We start from the raw sequence: 19,644 nt of genomic DNA on the forward strand, positions 1-19,644 counted from the left end.
TCAAAAAGAAGGCTCCTTCTTTGGAAGCTTTTAAACAGAGGCTGGATGGCCATCTGTCAGGAGTGATTTGAATGCAATATTCCTGTTTCTTGGCAGGGGGTTGGACTGGATGGCCCATGAGGTCTCTTCCAACTCTTTGATTCTATGATTCTAACAACAACAAAAGCACCACACATACACTCCAAATCAAAAAGTCCCACCATGACCCACCCCACAATCCTCCCACAAAAGCCAAGTATTGCGTAAATCCCTTTGCAAATGATATGTAGATCCTTACGGCATAGAAGTACCCAAATCCAAACAGAAGACAAATCCCAGATCCTTCTTTTTCAATAATAATAGTTTTCCAAGATGTTCAATATGTAAAAATGTCTGTGACCGATAAGGGGAAAGGCAGCTTTGTTACAGACGTATTCTCATCCCTTGTTTTACTTCGACTTGCACATTTTATTTGTACTTGGTTTCTTCAGGCTACGTGCCTAAATCTGTATCCGTGTACCACGCTTTATCAAAGGATTACATTTAAAAGGATATGGAAATGATGTTTAACATGCTGGCGGGAGCAAAGTTTTTAATAGCTGAAGGTTGCTGATGACAGGAAATATCAAACGCTGAAACACGAAAGGTTAAATGCTTATTTACTTAAATCAGTGATGAAAATCATGCAGAGCTCTTAGACAATAACTCCCAGCAGCCCCAGTTAGCAGAGGCAAGAGGGAGGAATGATGGCAGTTGCAGCCCAATGTAGTTTTTGAAAAACACACAATGTCTACATTATCTGAAATTTGCTTTAGCTAATTCAGGAATGTATTGTTGAAGGCTTTCATGGCTGGAATTACAGGGTTGTTGTAGGTTTTTTCAGGCTATATGTCCATGTTCTAGAGGCATTCTCTCCTGACATTTCGCCTGGATCTATGGCAGACATCCTCAGAGGTTGTAAGGTCTGTTGGAAACTAGACAAGTGGTGTTTATATATCTGTGGAATGTCCAGGGTGGGAGAAAGAACTCTTGTCTGTTGGAGGCAAGTGTGGAAAGAACTCTTGGAGGAAAGAACTCTTGTCTGCTGGAGGCAAGTGTGGAAAGAACTCTTGAAAGAAAGAACTTTTGTCTGTTGGAGGCACCTCACAACCTCTGAGGATGCTTGCCATAGATGCAGGCGAAATGTCAGGAGAGAATGCCTCTAGAACATGGCCATATAGCCCGAGAAAACCTACAACAACCCAGTAATTCAGGAACGGTTGAATTAGGGAAGGCTTAAATAGGAGATGATGATGATAATGATGATGTATTGTTGATGGCTTTCATAGCTGGAATCACTGGGTTCTGGGCTGTCTGGCCATGTTCCAGAAGCATTCTCTTCTGATGTTTCACCCACATTTATGGCAGGCATCCTCAGAGGTTGTGAGGTCTGTTGGAAACTAGGCAAGTGGGGTTTATATATCTGTGGAATAATGTCCAGGGTGGGAGAAAGAACTCTTGTCTGTTTGAGGCAAGTGTGAATGTTGCAATTAGCCACCTTGATTAGCATTGAATAGCCCTGCTACTTCAAAGCCTGGCTGCTTCCTGCCTGGGGAAATCCTTTATTGGGAGGTGTTAGCTGGCCCTAATTGTTTCCTGTCTGGATTTCCCCTGTTTTCTAAGTGTTGTTCATTATTTACTGTCCTGATTTTAGAGTTTTTTAAAATAGTGATTGCCATATTTTGTTCATTTTCATAGTTTCCTCCTTTCTGTTGAAATTGTCCACGTGCTTGTGGATTTCAATGGCTTCTCTGTGTAGTCTGACATGGTAGTTGTTAGAGGAATTGTGTTAGGAATTGTGGGAGTTGAAGTTCAAAACCATCAATTGTGGGAGTTGAAGTTCAAAACCATCAATTGTGGGAGTTGAAGTTCAAAACCATCAAGATTATTAAGATCATCTGGAGAGGCCCTGCTCTCGGTCCCACTGGCCTCACAAGCGCGGCTGGTGAGGACGAGGGACAGGGCCTTCTCGGTGGTGGCCCCACGACTCTGGAACTCTCTCCCTCTGGAGGCCAGAACCGCCCCATCCATCCTAACATTTAGGAAACGGGTGAAGACGCGGCTGTGGAGTCAGGCCTTCGATGAATGAGACAACACCATAGGACCCTGGATGGAAGTTGATGTAGATCCATCTTAATAGGACGACTGACCACTGTAGTTTTATATATAGTGTTTTTAAAGTTGTTTTTGTAATTGTGATATATGATATTTTAACAAGTGTATATGTTTTTATGGCTGGAAACCGGGCTGAGTCCCTCAATGAGGTTGAGAAGCTCGGTATAGAAAACTGTGAAATAAATAAATAAAACATCTGGAGGGCCAAAGTTTGCCCATGCCTGGTGTAGAGTTACACTATTTAATCATGATGTAGGATCTGTGCCTTTGTATGCGTGAAAGGTATTGTGTGTATTTGTGGGTGTGTAAGAGAGAGAGAAAGAAAGAGAAAGAACGACAGAGATGTGTGTGGGAGAAGGCTCCCTTCCTTCAAGTAATGAATGGATGAAGATGTGAAAATGTATTGGATTTGTCACGTTGGTTACATTATCCCCTGGGGCTCCAAATGAAGAATTCGACCACAGTGATCGCATTTGACACTAGATGTTTCAATTTCCCCCAGAAAGCGGGCCGTGGATAGGATTTGCACACTGGATTCGATCATATTCATAATAAACATATACCCATCCTCCCCCCGCCTCCCCTCTCCTCCTCTCGCCATTCTCTTTTTTTCCCCCCTTCAGGCATTTTAAAAAACGGAGCGACATGTTATTAAGATTTGTTTTACATTTTTATTATTTTGCATGGAAGAAAGGCAAGGCTGCATTTGCATAATTCTTTTTTTAAAAAATACAAGAGTCCTTTTATGCCTTGCTTACTGCTGCAACGTAATATTTTTCTCTCTTTAATATATATCTGTGCGTGCGTGCGTCTGTGTGTTTATGGAGCAGTAAAGCAAAAACTTAAAAAGGATATACCCGGGGAAAATAATTCATTAGCTTCCTGCAGGTGTGTTTACTTTATTAATCCTTCATTTTGTGCATTTTGGGTTAATCATCCTTGGTTTGCGCATTTCTTTCAGAAAGGTATAATTTAAGAGACCAAAGTGATGTCTTGTATGGCTTGCATTGAATCATAGACTCATAGTCATAGAATCAAAGATTTGGAAGAGACCTCATGGGCCATCCAGTCCAACCCCATTCTTCCAAGAAGCAGGAAAATCACATTCAAAGCACCCCCGACAGATGGCCATCCACCCTCTGCTTAAAAGCCTCCAAAGAAGGAGACTTCACCACACTTCGGAGCAGAGAGTTCCACTGATGAACAGCTCTCAGAGTTAGAAAAGCCCATGGAGAGATCAAAAAGAAGCTTTTGACTTAATTGAGATTGGACTAAGAGATAAAAGGCATAGCCACGTTACTTACTTACTTACTTACTTACTTACTTAGGCGATCCCTTGTTGGACGAGTAAGATGGTCTTCCGTTATGGGTCTGTTGTGGGTCCGGATGTGGCTGTGGAGCCCTATTCTTGCTCTGCATCTTCTTCCGCAGTGAGGGCATTGGTTTCCAGGTGGAAGGCGGTCCCGGTCAGAGTTGGCTTGACGTGCCTTCCTCCTGGCACGTTTTTCTCTTTCACCCTCCACTCGTGCCTCCTCGAATTCTGCAGCACTGCTGGTCACAGCTGACCTCCAGCTGGAGCGCTCAAGGACCAGGGCTTCCCAGTTCTCACTGCCAGAGTTTTTAAGGTTGGCTTTGAGCCCATCTTTCAATCTCTTTTCCTGCCCACCAACATTCCGTTTTCCGTTCTTGAGTTCAGAGTAGAGCAACTGCTTTGGGAGACGGTGGTCAGGCATCCGGACAACGTGGCCGGCCCAGCGGAGTTGATGTTGGAGGACCATTGCTTCAATGCTGGTGGTCTTTGCATCTTCCAGCACACTGACGTTTGTACGCTTGTCTTCCTAAGAGATTTGCAGGATTTTCCGGAGGCAGCACTGATGGAATCGTTCCAGGAGTTGCATGTGACGTCTGTAGACAGTCCACGTTTCGCAGGCATATAGCAGGGTTGGGAGGACAATAGCTTTATAGACAAGCACCTTGGTATCCCTACGGATGTCTGTAGGGACACCCGTAGGGACATAGCCACGTTAGTCTGTAATATCAGAATATCCCGAGATCTTGTAGCACCTTTGACACTAACAGAGACATTAAAAACATACGTTTTCACAGACTAAGGCTGTTTTTACATTGTAGATTTAATGCAATTTAACAACTCTTGAACTGCCATGGCTCAATGCTATATAATGATGGGAGCTGTAGTTTGACACTCTTGGGCAGAGAAAGCTAAAGATTTATTTATTACTATTTATTTACAGTATTTGTATACCGCTTTTCTCACCCCGAGGGGGACTCAAAGCAGTTTACACATAAGTAATGGCCAAATTCAATGCCAGTACAAAAAATTACAATTATACACTACAATTAGACATAAATCAAAATAAAACAATACATTCACAAGCAATAAAACAATCATTAAAACAATAAACAGTCTCGTCCATTGAATCGCCGTTCCAGTCATTGTCTTTCTGAAATGCTGCATACATTTACTTCTACTGCCCGGAGGTCTGGTCCCAAAACCATGATTTTAATTTTTTTTCTAAAAGCCAGGAGGAAGGGAGCGTATCTTGCCTCATTTGGGAATGTGTTCCATAGATGGGGGGCCACAGCCTAGAAGTCCCTGTCTCTCTTCCCCACCAGAAGCATCTGTGCTGTTGACGGGAGCAAGAGCAGGGTCTCCCCAGATGATCTTCATAAAGATCCCATGAAACTACACCTCACATGACTCAACAGGTTTGTGTCATGGCAGTTAAAGTGGTGCCAAACTGCATTAATTCTATAGTTCAAACCACCCCTTAGTTGTATTGTCGAAGGCTTTCATGGCTGGAATCACTAGGTTCTTGTAGGTTTTTTCGGGCTATAGGGCCATGTTCTAGAGGCATTTCTCCTGACGTTTTGCCTGCATCTATGGCAAGCACCCCTTAGTTGACTTTCTCAGATGCATGGCCCTGGTGAAACTCATGAAACCACCTTCCTTTCTTATCATAGAATCATAGATTCTATGTGCTGGCATTGGCCTTTAAAGCCCTAAACGGTTCCGGCCCAAGCTACCTATCCGACCGCATCTCTGCCTATGAACCCTCCAGGACTTTGAGATCTTCTGGGGAGACCCTGTTTTCGATCCCGCCTGCTTCTCAGGCTCGGCTGGTGGGGACGAGAGATAGGGCCTTCTCGGTAGTGGCTCCTCGGCTGTGGAACGCCCTTCCTACGGACATTAGACTAGCACCATCTCTAATGGTATTCCGCAAAAAAAGTGAAGACCTGGCTGTTTGCGCAGGCGTTCGAATAATTAGTGCAATTATTGGTTAATGAACACTGGAATGGAACAATGGATGACGAATCTGGAACATGTTTTTTGATGACGAGACGACAGTGAATGGGTATTGTAGTAAATGTTTATTAATCGTGTAATGTGTTAGGTTGTTACTGTTTCTATACTGTAGCACTGAATTTTTGCTGTTCGTATTTGTTGTGAACCGCTGTGAGTCGCCTTCAGGCTGAGAGCAGCGGTATAGAAGTAAGGTAAATAAATAAATAATAAATAAATAGAGTTGGAAGAGACCTTGTGGGCCATCCATTCCAAGCCCATTCTGCCAAGAAGCAGGCAAATTGCATTCAAAGCACCCTCGACAGATGGCCATTCAGCTTCTGCATAAAAGCATCCAAAGAAGGAGTCTCCATCACACTCCAGGGCAGAGAGTTCCACTGCTGAACAGCTCTCACAGTTAAGAAGTTCTTCCTAATATTCAGTTGGAATCTCCTTTCCTGTAGTTTGAAACCATTGTTCCATGTCCAAGTCTCCAGGGCAGCAGATAGGAAGCCTGCATAGAGTTCCTACAGTCTTCACAACCCTGTGTTTCTGCAAATAACTTGCTCTTATTCTTATCTCATTCATGTTTTTAACATTTTATTTTGTACATGTGGCCCACACATTGTTATTGCAATTGTGTTATTGTATGTTATTTTGTTACTACATTCATATGTTGTTGTTTTTCTTTTTTGTTAATGTAATTTGATGCTGTTGCTTTTTGCTTATGTTTTGGTTTTATTTTTGCTGTAATAGGTTGTCTGGGCTTGGCCCCATGTAAGCCGCTCCAAGTCCCCATCAGGGAGATGGTGGTGGGGTATAAATAAAGTATTATTATTATTATTATTATTATTCTAAAGGCAGACAACTGTTTCTACTGAAGTCTAAACTGAACTGTTTCTAAAATGGAGTCTGAGTCCTGAACAAGCCCAGTTCTGATCACATGGTCTGCAGTCCCTCCCACAACACAGAGTTAAGGTACACTTTATTTATTTATTTATTTATTTATTTATTTATTTGCAGTATTTATATTCTGCCCTTTTCATCCCACAGGGGACTCAGGGCAGATTACAATGTACATATACACGGCAAACATTCAATGCCATAGACACACAACATATATAGACAGACACTCAGAGGCTATTAACTTTCCATCTTCTGGCATACTTGCATTCTTTGCATACTTCCTGGAGATTTTTTATAGCCTCGTAAATCAGTTAATTTAGCCTCCCCACAAAGTGGTATCTAATTTTCCTACTTGACAGATGCAACTGTCTTTTGGGTTGCAAAGGTTGACAACAAGCTACACAATTTTTGTTGGGAGCTCACTCTGACCCGGGCTGGCTTTGAACTCATGACCTTTCGGTCAGTAGTGATCTTAATGCAGCTGACTCCTAGTCAGCTGCGCCACAGTCCCGGTGCAAACTAATGCATACCTATACAATTCAGTAAGCAATCCGAATTATATACACAACAAATAATTAGTGGATGCTTGAGAGACAGTGCAGTCTCTGAGAGACCTAGGGTACATCTATATTGTAGAACAAATGCAGTTTGACACTCCTTTAACAGCCTTGGCTCTATGGAATCACTGGAGATGTAGTTTTGCAAGGTCTTTCAAGTAGTTTTGCAAGTTCTTTCAAGTACAACGCCCAGGATCCCATAGCACTGCACAAGCCAGTTAAAATGGTGTCAAACTGGATTAATTCTGCAGTGTAGATATACTCCTAGCATAAAACTCATGCTACTACATCACACTGTCATGAGTGTGCTGAGCCCTATCAAATCATTTCAGCACCTTGGATAGCAGACTCACCTTCCCATTGACCTGTCAATTACTCCTGAGAGCATTGTTGTGTTTGCTTTATGGATGAATTCAAATAATTTAAGTGAACAACTCTCCGTTCTACTGGAGTTAATGAAAGTTTCACCTTCAATAGGATGTGCAGCATTTGGGAAGGATAGCGGGGAATTTTGGCTCTCTTGTCCCGCTAGAAAACAGCCTGTAATACATAAATCTTCCTAACTTGTTCTTCCTTTTGCAAAGCTCCAACGGAAGAAGGAGGCGAGTCAGGGCGGGAACAAATAACAACCCATAAACTGCATCTCAATTGCAGGAGAATGGCTATTATTCTCCCTGAAAACTCCCTTCTCGCGCCTACCTCTGCCATCTCCTTCAAAATTGTATCAATGTTAATGTGTGTCGGACTCCATCAAAAATGTGGAAATGGGGCAATAACCGCTTAACAAAAATTTATTTTGCAACGGTAATATCTTTGAGGCTACAAAAATGATGGCCATCCGAGATGATGGGGCTGGGAAATGAAGAAGTGGAGATCTATTAAAAGGAGATGAAAGGTTTCGGCAGAAGCTGATCACCTGCAAAGGAACAGAACTTTCTCTATGAGTATTCAGAGGGGAAAGGCAGGAGTGGCTGAATGCTACCAGTCAGTGAGTAAATCCATTTTGGATTTTAGTCCAAACTTTAAAATTGCTGTTCAACATGCTGAACCAGCATGGCTTTCAATATATGGGAAAGATAGAAGACAAGCAAAGCAACTCAGGTTTGTTCTCCCATCTCTTATCCTTGGGGCAAATCATATTTTCAAGGAGGGAGGAAGCATTCATTCTCAGATCTCATGAGTTTGTGGACATATGGTCCACAAACTAAATATTTACTATCTCTGCAAAAAGGTGAAGTTGCCAATTAATATGACCACATTAGAACTAAGAGAATAACTGGCAACTACAAAACAGGAGCTTTTTTGTTGAATTCCAGGGCTGGAGAAGCAGATGGCGGAAACAGAAGAACGGCCTGCCTCAGGGGAGTGTGCTTGCTCCACCCATGTTCAACATCTACACAATTGACCAGCCACTGCCAGAAGGGACAAAGAGTTTCATCTGTGCTGATGATTGTGCCATTACTGCTCATGCAGGGAGCTTTGAGATGGTAGAACAGAAGCTCTTTGAAGCTCTAGGTGCTCTTACTGCCTGTTGCAGGGAGGGCCGGCTGATCCCCAGCCCATCTAGGGCACGGACGTGTGCATTTCATCTCGGGAACAGGCGGGCATTCCGAGCTCTGGTGATCGCCCGGGGGGGGGGGGGGGGGAGTCCCACTGGAGCGTTGCAGCACATCCAAGTGCTTGTGGGTCACTCTGGACTGTGCTCTTGCCTGCAGGGGGCACTGCCTGAACATCAAGCAGGAAGTGGGTGCTAGAGACAATATCATGCGAAAGCTGACTGCCACAACCTGGGGATCATGGCCGGATACAGTGAGGACATCTGCCCTTGCGCTGTGCTATTCTGCTGCTGAGTATGCATGCCCAGTGTGGAACACAACTCACCACGCTAAAACAGTGGATATGGCTCTTAATGAGACATGCCGCATTATCACGGGGTGTCTGCGCCCTACACCACTGGAGAAATTACACTGCTTAGCCGGTATTGCACCACCTGACATCCGCCGGGAAGTAGCAGCCAATAGTGAAAGGACTAAGGCAGAGACATCTCCAGCTCATCCCCTGTTTGGGTATCAGCCAGCACGTCAATAACTTAAATCTAGAAATAGTTTTCTAAGATCTACAGAGACACTCGTTGGAACACCTCAACAAGCCAGAGTCCAAAAGTGGCAGGTTCAAACCCAGAACCTCAACCAATGGCTGATACCAAATGGGAGACTCCCCCCTGGGCACACAGAAGACTGGGTGACTTGGAAGGCACTGAACAGACTGCACTCTTGCAGTGCACGAGATGCAGAGCCAACCTTAAGAAATGGGGCTACAAAGTGAAATCCACGACATGTGAGTGTGGAGAAGAGCAAACCACTGACCATCTGCTGCAATGCAACCTGAGCCTTGCTACATGCACAATGGTGAACCTTCTTGCGGCAACACCAGAGGCACTCCAAGTGGCCAGATACTGGTCAAAGGACATTTAATCAACTACCAAACTTGCAAATTTTGAGTTTTGTCTGTTTCTTTGTTTTGTTCTGTTAGAAATGTAATACAATTGACTGGTTGCCCTGACACGACAAACATAAAAAAAATACTTGGGACAAATCATATCTTCAAGGAGGGAGGAAGCATTCGTTCTCAGATCTCATGGGCTGGATTTGTGGGCTACATATGGTCCACAAACTACATATTTACTATCTCTGCAAAAAGGTGAAGTTGCCAGTTAATATGACCACATTAGAACTAGGAAAATAACTGGCAACTTATTCTCGGAGAATAACTGGCAACCATGCCTATGGATAAAGAATCCATTCTGGTTTTGGTGATTTGTTGGTAAATTATGGTGCAATCTTGCTGAAGCACATGAGATATACCTCCAAAAAAGCAGCTAACTCTTTAAAGAAATCCTTTTATAGGTTCAGCATCCTTTATCCAGAATTTCAAAATCTGAAATACTTTGAAATCCATGGATGGCTCCAATGGTGATTTCAATGTACACAAACTTTTTTCATGTACATTTTTGTTAAAAACTAGCTTGGGTACCTGCCAAGTCAATTTTTAATTGTACAAAATGCACAAGGTTGTGGGTGCACTATAACGCACATCATGCCAGGTTAACCCTGGGGTTCAGAGTGCTCTCTGGCTGTAGGGTAAACTACAACTCCCACTATGATGAGTCAGTCCCCTTAAACCCCTCCAGTAGGTTGAATTAGCCATGGGGTTCTGTGGCCCAAGTTTGATCCAGTTCCATCATCAGCTTTTGACAAGGTCCCTCATGACCTTCTGGCAAACAAACTAGTCCAGTGTGGGCTAAGCAAAACTGCGGTTAGGTGGATCTGTAATTGGTTAAGCGGACGAACCCAGAGGGTGATTCTCCCCAAGGCTTCCTCTTCATCCTGGAAAGAAGTGACGAATGGAGTGCTGCAGGGTTCCGTCATAGGACCAGTGCTGTTCAACATCTTTATTAATGACTTAGATGAAGGGTTAGAAGGCAAGAGCATCAAGTTTGCAGACAACACCAAATTGGGAGGGATGGCCAAGACTCCAGAAGATAGGAGCAGATTTCAAAACAATCTTAACAGATTAGAGAGATGATTGGACAAAAATAACAAAATGAAGTTCAACAGTGACAAATGCAAGATACTCCACTTTGGCAGAAAAAACAAAATGAAAAGATACAGAATGGGGGACTCCTGGCTCAAGAGCAGTACGTGTGAAAAAGATCTTGGTGTCCCTGTGGGCAACAAGTTAAACATGAGCCAACAATGTGATGCGGCGGCAAAAGAAGCCAATGGGATTTTGGCCTGCATCAATAGGAGTGTAGTGTCTAGATCCAGGGAAGTCATGCTACCCATGCTCTATTCTGCCTTGGTTAGACCACACCTGGAATATTGTGTCCAATTCTGGGCACCACAATTGAAGAGAGACATTGACAAGCTGGAATGTGTCCAGAGGAGGGCGACTAAAAAGGGTCTGGAGAACAAGCCCTATGAGGAGCGGCTTAAGGAGCTGGGCATGTTTAGCCTGAAGAAGAGAAGGCTGAGAGGAGATATGATAGCCGTGTATAAATATGTGAGAGGAAGCCACAGGGAGGAGGGAGCAAGCTTGTTTTCTGCTTCCTTGGAGACTAGGATGCGGAACAATGGCTTCAAACTACAAGAAAGGAGATTCCATCTGAATCTCCTTTCTTGTAGTTTGAAGAACTTCCTGACTGTGAGAGCCATTCAGCGGTGGAACTCTCTGCCCCAAAGTGTGGTAGAGGCTCCTCCTTTGGAAGCTTTGAAACAGAGGCAGGATGGCCATCTTTTGGGAGTGCTTTGAATGCAATTTTCCTGCTTCTTGGTAAGGGTTGGACTGGAGGGCCCATGAGGTCTCTTCCAATTCTATGATTCTATGATTCTATGTTCTTTTTAACCAGAGCCGTACATAAAAATGGAAAACACAATGGTAAGGACCATGGCAACTTTAATATTCAGTGATATATCTTGATATTTGAGGGTCTTGTCTAGTTCATAGTTGCACTTAGAATCATAGAATCATAGAATCAAAGAGTTGGAAGAGACCTTATGGGCCATCCAGTCCAACCTCCTGCCAAGAAGCAGGAATATTGCATTCAAATCACCCCTGACAAATGGCCATTTACTTGTTTACTGAGTACTTGTTTTCTTCTGATTTCATGACTGTGGTCTCCATTGAAAACTTCAACTATTTCAGTGCCTTCTACTGGGGAAATCCACTTTTGGAAATCTAAGTTTGGATATCTGGGACTGGCAGCTTTGATCAGATCCTCAGGATTCCTCCTGCATCTTCCTCCGCAGACGTGATGGCTGTCTTGCCTTGCCTTGCCTTGCCTCCCTCCAGACTGCCCCTTTCTCTTCTTTTCTCTAAATTTACCTGTCTCCACTTTCTGCAGGGAGGAGAAGATGAAAGGCAGCGATTATCTTCCCCCATCCCATCCGTATCTGCTGAAATGGCCTCTATTAATAAAGAAATAACAACAGCACTTAGTGCTTTTTCATCTTCAAACGCATTTTGCTTGCATTAATTATTCCATACACAGCAGAACCCCGAGGCACCGGGAAGTATTAGATCAAATTGCTGCCCACCTAGGATCCCTCAGTTCCATGCTGACATCCTGCTATGATAAGCAGGGCCCAGTTGTGGGCAAGGGGGGAGCCCTTTGCTTTTTATCAATGCACGGATTTGTGTTGCAGTTGCTTAGAGTGTGAGCAAAAGCAGAAAACAGATCTTGTGGCCTAAGAGCATCCCGCTGACATCTTCGACTGAGACATATATGGCCCAGAATGCTTAAAGCAGGCTTGGGCAAACTTGGGCCCTCCAGGTATTTTGGACTTCAACTCCCACAATTCCTAACAGCCTATCAGCTGTTAGGAATTGTGGGAGTTGAGGTCCAAAATACCTGGAGGGCCCAAGTTTGTCCAAGCCTGCTTTAAAGTGTTGTCAGGATGGGAAAGAACATACAAGTAAGAAGAGGCTGCAGCTGTTTACTTTTGCATGACCTTTTGAGGAAGTTTCCATCCTCACTTCGAGTATATACTACTTTTGCATGTTGAACACAGTTTGCAGTAATTAAACTGAAGGCAAATGAGGAAATTTGGAAGAAGAGGGAGAAATTGTTGAGAAAATGGGATGACAGAGGATGTATTGAATAGTTGGAGGATAGGGATAGAGCACCAGCTGGCTGGGAGTCAGCTGCATTAGATCACTACTGACCAAAAGGTCATGAGTTCGAAGCCAGCCCAGGTCAGAGTGAGCTTCCGACCAATTTTGTGTAGCTTGAAAAACAGTTGCATCTGTCAAGTAGGAAATTTAGGTACCGCTTATGCGGGGAGGCATATTTAACTAATTTACGAAGCCATTAAAATCTCCAGCAAGCATGCAAATAATGAGGAAGTACTTCATCAGTGTCATAAATGGTCGCTGAAGCAACAGCTCCCCTGGTGGCCAGAATACCCTCAAGAAAAGCTGGAATGTTAAATTGCTTCTGTGTCTGTCTATAAATGTTGTGTGTCTATGGCATTGAATGTTTGCCATGTATATGTACTAGGCTTGGTTGATCCAGTTCATTAATTTCTTATCTCATTATTAATTCATTAAATAAATACCTTTAGAAGCGGTATCGACACGATTTGGGAAACCAGAAGTGATCTTGCAATTTCAAAACCGCGTCCGCCATCTTCCTTATGACTCCGCCAGTGAATCATACATGCTGGGGGTGTGGCCTTCAGGAAGAGCTGTTCTTACCCACGCCCACCTCCTTCCTCTTTGCACCTCTTTGTGAGGTGGGCTTTGCGAGGTGGGCATGGCTACCTCCCTGGCGACAAGCGGCGATAAGGAAGAGCTGGGCATAGCCATGCCCACCTCGCAAAGCCCACCTCACAAAGCCGCTGATGCAAAGAGGAAGGAGGTGGGTGTGGCCAAGCACAGCCCTTCTTGGAGGCCTCACCCCCAGCGACCTCTCCCTTCTACATTACTGACAGCTTGCCAGGGAAGAGAAGGAAAGGTGAGCAATTTTAAAAGAGTTTTAAAATCGCTCACCTTTCCTTCTCTTCCCTGGCAAGCTGTCAGTCATGCAGAAGGGAGAGGTGGGGGTGGCCAAGCACAGCGCTCCTCGGAGGTCGCTGGGGGCGAGGCCTCCAAGGAGGGCGGTGCTTGGCCACGCCCACCTCTTCCAAGGAGGAAAAACCCAAACATTTCTGTCCCCTATTTGGAGATATTGACATCTGCAAAGGTCAAGTTTGGAAAGTTCATTTTGGTGGACTACAAATCCATAAAATCCATAGACAGAACATTCTGTTGCCCAAAGGTTCCAGGAGCTCTAGTCCAGATAACTAATTTTGCCAAACTCTGGAATGAAATGTATATTGGTCAAGTAAAGGGGGTCATATCATAATATCCATATAAAACACATCATCAACACATCATAATATCCATATAAAAATCATAGAAGCTGTAAAAACTATAAAAATTTATAACAAACAATGTCTTCCACTCCAATTCCTCATCCGTTTACATTATCTTAGCCATTCCGTGTTCATATTCCAATCTTGTGTTTATCTGGTCACGCTGAAATTCTGAATGCTTGCTCAAAGAGACAAGTTTTCACTCTGTTCCGAAACGTCAGAAGGGAGGGAGCTGATCTAATATCCCTGGGAAGAGAGTTCCACAGCCGGGGGGCCACCACTGAGAAGGCCCTGTCCCTCATCCCCGTCAGACGTGCCTGTGAGGCAGACAGGATTGAAAGCATGGGCTCCCCAGATGATCTTAAATTTCTTGAAGGTTCATAGGGGTGGAGAGACAGAGGTGCATCCGTATAGCACTTTAGCAGTCCACACAGCTGACCAAGCCAAGGGTGCATTAGAACCACCAACACCACTGCATCACCACCAGCAAGCACTTCCCTTTCAGAGGCATGCTGGTGATACTACGAGTCTGGTGATATGGCTCAGCACCTAGTGTAACACCACTAAAATTGTCACATTAACAGTAAGCTTCTTAGGAGAAGCTGTTTGCTATAAAAGATGCAACTGTGGGGCAGCTGGTGGTGTAGTCAGCTCATGGGGTCGGATCCAGCTAGATCTGAATGCCCACATTTCTGAAACTCCATGATTATTCTGGAAATTCCAAGAAGATTAAAAGCAAATCCCATACTCTGTTGACCAGCATTAAAGGTAGGATGTAATCCTTAGCTGCAAATCCAGCCAGGCATCATTTGTGCTCCCCACAGCAGCTGAGCTGTGAGCTCACTCTATTTTGGCTATGTAGACACAGCCTTAGTTATGTTTTCGTAACTACAGAAAGTATGTGATGTAAGATATTGGCGGCATTTCTTTCAAGCCAAAGCAGACATCCTAATATTTGAACTAATCGAGAGATGTAATGGAATCAGCTCATTTTGCTAGAATCAAAAATGGCAGATGTTTTCTGCAGAAGCTAGAATGTGGGCTTTAAGGATTATTCCACAACAGGTTCACCTGTCAGCAAGAAGGCAATATGAAACCTATGCTCATTCTATCTTCAAAGATTTGTCTCTGTAGATTTCCAGGCTGAATGCTTGTTTTGTTTCTTTAAGGCATCTATATCCTGCCTTCTACCTATGCATCCAAAGGTGATTAAAGTAAGAATACAAAAGAAAAAAAGAAAGAAAGAAAGGAAGGAAGGAAGGAAGGAAGGAAGGAAGGAAGGAAGGAGTGCCTTTAGAATACCAATAAAAACAAGATTTTCTTTCCCCAGTACAATGGAGCCCCCAATAGTGCAGTGGGTTAAACCCCTGTGCTGGCAGGACTGAAGACCGACAGGTCGCAGGTCCAAATCCGGGGAGAGGCGGATGAGCTCCCTCTATCAGCTCCAGCTCCTCATGCGGGGACATGAGAGAAGGCTCCCACAAAGATGATAAAACATCAAATCATCCGGGCATCCCCTAGGGAATGTCCTTGCAGACGGCCAATTCTCTCACACTAGAAGCAACTTGCAGTGTCTCAGTTCGCTCCTGAAACGATGTACAATGTACAATGGCAACTGCTGTCCAATGTACAATGGCAACTGCTGTCATTATTATCCGATTTGGAGTATTTTGGATTCTGGAACACTGGAGAAAAGAGATTTAAAGATGAGCTCAAAGCCAACCTTAAAAACTCTGTCATAGACACTGAGAACTGGGAAGCCCTGGCCCTTGAGCGCTCCAGCTGGAGGTCAGCTGTGACCAGCAGTGCTGTAGAATTTGAAGAGGCACGAATGGAGGGCGAAAGAGAGACATGTGCCAAGAGGAAGGCGTGTCAACCCCGACCAAGACCGCCTTCCACGTGGAAACCGATGCCCTCACTGTGGGAGAACATGCAGGTCAAGAATAGGGCTCCACAGACACCTACGGACCCACTGCCAGGACACCACACTTGGAGGACCATCATCCTCAGACTATGAGGGATCGCCTAAGTAAGTAAGTACTGGAGAAAGGAGGATCAAGTTGTATATCTTTGAAGTTGTGGATTCTGCCTAGCTCTTACATGGCTGTCCTTCCAAATCCTAGTCTTCTCCTGATGACTGAGCCACTCCGTTACTGTTCTGTCACGCACTGGGCCTGTAAAGAATTTCCTTTAAGACAGGATGTGCAACCTTTGCCCAGCAAGAAGCTAGGGGGCCCAAGGAGAAGTTCTCAGACGTTTTCCACCACAAATGACCCTTAGATGGCTTGTGAAGTATAACAAAGTTCTTTATTAATGAACAATCAAACAGAAACTTCTCTTGTCGTCAGTAAAGCTAAACTAATGCTTCCAAGTTTTATGCAACTGGTGACTTCCTAATCTTGCCCACGAAAGACAGGCAACTGTCTTCAATAACTTCTTTTTTACTTTAAAGGAAAATTCCCTTTTTAACTTCTCTCAGGCTGACTGTAATCTAACCCTTACTGATGTGGGCTCCACTACCGGGTCGAACTGCGTCTTGAGCACCGAGTGGACCTACCAGTAAAGGGTTAGATACTCTCCAACTGGAGTTCTTTGGTCTTTCAAACTGTTCACCCTCCAAAATTCTTCAAAGCTTTAGGGCTGTTTCCCTGAAAATCTTTAGAATCTTTGGAGGCTCTTAAGACTGTTCTCCCCAGAAAGTCTTGGATGCTCTTAAGACTGTTTCCCCGCAGAAAGTCTTAAGTGTTGAAGCTTTTGTACAGGGGAAGCTTGCACACGTCCTGTAAATTAGCTTTCCTTGCTGAGACTAACTAAAAATGGCTCCCTTCCCAATTGCCCTGAGCAAGGGGCAGGACCAAAACTTAACGATGATGGACAGGTGACTTGCCCTACGACTGCAACCAAAGGAAGCCACCTATCTGCAGAGTCCCCGAAACCTTGGCCTGCAAGCAAACACTCGATACAAAGCAAATAAAATTGGAGCTCCTGGTACAGCCGTACCAGAACAGTTACTAAGGAGTAAATCCTAGAGAACACAATGAGACTTGCTACCAAACAAATGTCTCTAGCTTTGCATTAATACAAATGGGTAACTATTTTCCCCAGCATCCAATCCAGTTGGAATGACATCATCAAAAGATTACAAAACAAAACAAAAAGTTTATGTTTTCCTCCTTGCCTGATGCATTCTTTCTGCATATTACGCTCATCAACAGTACCGTGGCATCTGAGCAATTTAGAGCAGGAAATTAAGCATCTGATGGGGGATCTTGATGCCTATTCTGTGGTGCCATTCTTCAGAATGACTGATTTTGCAAGCTGAGGAGGAACGTTCCTTTAATCAGTTGACTGGCAGAGATAGCCTTTCAGAGCTTCAGATATGCTGAATATATTTTTTTTAGAAAAACTCTTTTTGTTTATCTACAATTTGCTTTATTATTTGCGGCCATTATTGCATGACTTGGAAATACAAGTCTGTTCTCCCCCCTCCCTTGGGAAAGGGCCTAAGATAGTGAAGGGCATGTCTTCTCAGCTCACATTAAAATTTTGCAAGACCCCACCTCATTTGTGAGTTGACTGGACCCAGCTGCTAGCAAATTAGTTCTTTAAAGTCCTGGGACGAAGAGGGAGGTCACAACAAATACGAGGGTTGAATGAAAAGTAATGCCTCCACCTTCATTACTTGGGTTTGGATGGGAATATTTTAATAAATCAAACACAGAAATAATCCTTAGAATGTGCTCTTTAACTACCACTATTTACTTTTTCCACATAATCACCAGACAATTGGATACATTTCTACCAACGATGAACAAGTTTTCTGAAGCTGTCACAGAGAAGTCGACATTCTGTTTCCACAACCAGCATGCACAGATCTTCTGATAGCCAAGCAAAGCAATAATGTGACCCACACATTCTTGTGAAATGGCCAATTATGCTTGAAATTTCTCTCTGAGAGATACGACTATCATCCTGAATCAATCTGTCAACCTTTTGCTTGTGAAACTCGGTGGTTTCTGTCACAGGACATCCAACTCTTTGTTTCTCATGCAAGTCAGATGTTCCCACATCTTTAAACTTACTCACCCAATGATGCACAGCACTCACATCAACACAATTACCATCAACAACTTGCATTCTCTGATGAATCTCCTTTGGGGTGACACCTTCTGCTGTCAAGAATTCAATGACTGCACGTTGCTTAAATTGCATTGACTGACCATCTACACAGGGTTCCATTCTTCACACTTTAACACTTCCCACCAAAATGGAACTGTAGAGGAGAATCTACTGAAGAAACCGATACCTGCCACATACCAGTACTGCCATCTGTTGAGGAGTTACGAAGGTGGAGGCATTACTTTTCATTCAACCCTCGTAGACAACAATTGAGGTTTTCTGCTGCCCTGGAGACTAGGATGCAGAACAATGGCTTCAAACTACATGAAAGGAGATTCCACTTGAACATTGAGTCCCCCAAGGGGTTAGAAAGGTGGTATATAAATACTGTAAATAAAATAAAGTAAATAAAGAAGAACTTCCTGACTGTAAGAGCTGATTAGCAGTGGAATTCTGTCCTGTAGTGTGATTGAATCTATTTCTTTGGAGGGTTCTAATCAGAGGCTGGATGGCCATCTGTCGGGGGTGCTTTGAATGCAATATTCCTGCTTCTTGGCAGAATGGGGTTGCACTGCATGGCCCACGAGGTCTCTTCCAACTCTATGATTCTATAATTCTATTATTCTAATTATTTTAAGTTGAATAATAATGGATATGTGTGCCAGTTCTGATCCAGATCCATCAAGCCATGGAGGAGTGTTTGTGTTGCAAACAAACATGCATTCATACATACTTCGACTTTGATAGATGGCTAGATTTCCCTTACCAGCTAAGAGCAACAGATCAACACAGTCAAAGGCATTGGGAAGGATGTAAAATTCCATTTTTTGTGAGTGACTGCCTAAGTATTCTAAATGTACATAATCCTGTCTTGTCTTGGAAGCTAAGCAGCTAAGCACTCTGGATGGTACTTGGATGGGAGACCACCAGTAAAGGCCACATGCTTTCAGGTGTATTTCAGAGGAAAGAACAGGCAAAATGATCCTTAAGTATTTGTTGCCTGATAAAATATTATGCAGCAATAAAAGCTAAGGAAAAGGCAAAATTAGCAAAACGAGCTCACATTTCTCGGTTGACCAAAGCAAGACTTCTGTCAGAGCTATTTTCGACAAAGGTCCCGAAAATGAAGAGGACAGTGGGTTGTTGTAGGTTTTTTCAGGTTATACGGCCATTAGGCTTGGGCGTTTTCGTTCGTTAATTTCGTAATTCGTTATTAATTCGTATTTAAATTAGCTTACGATCCAATATTGAGCCATGCAGGAATAGTGTGAAATTGTGAAAATATACTAAAATTGGAACGATACAGAGAAGATTAGCATGGCCCCTGCGCAAGGATGACACGCAAATTCGTGAAGCGTTCCATATTTTTCGGAGGATTCGAAACAATTTTTTTCAATTTATTTCGTAACTATTTCGTAATTATTTTGTAATTATTTTGTAATTATTTCGTAATTATTTCGTAATTATTTTCGCATGTCTGGTGCAAGTTTTATAGTTGTTGTTTGTTTTATCACACCAACAGTCAACAACAGAGGGAGAGGGAAGCTTCAGAAGTTCCCCCTGTCCCATTTGGAGGTTTTTTTTAGCATATTGCGCAATCGCGTCCGCCATTAACGAATCGATTCGTAATTTTACAAAATTTCGTATATTTCAAAAATTTTAAAAGGAAAATTTTGGAATTATTAATAAAAACGAAACGCAAGGGCCCCCTAAA

General features: G+C 43.4%; 1 non-coding gene across 1 annotated transcript; it reads left to right on the forward strand.

Annotated features, from left to right (window-relative positions):
• The first annotated feature begins 19,196 nt into the window (after nt 1-19,196).
• Nucleotides 19,197-19,299, forward strand: LOC137097224 (U6 spliceosomal RNA). The gene has a single exon (XR_010910073.1). It is a non-coding gene; the product is annotated as a U6 spliceosomal RNA (small nuclear RNA).
• Nucleotides 19,300-19,644: the final 345 nt, after the last annotated feature.

The sequence above is a fragment of the Anolis sagrei genome, chromosome 5 (assembly GCF_037176765.1).
Source record: "Anolis sagrei isolate rAnoSag1 chromosome 5, rAnoSag1.mat, whole genome shotgun sequence".
Classification (NCBI taxonomy): Eukaryota; Metazoa; Chordata; class Lepidosauria; order Squamata; family Dactyloidae; genus Anolis; species Anolis sagrei.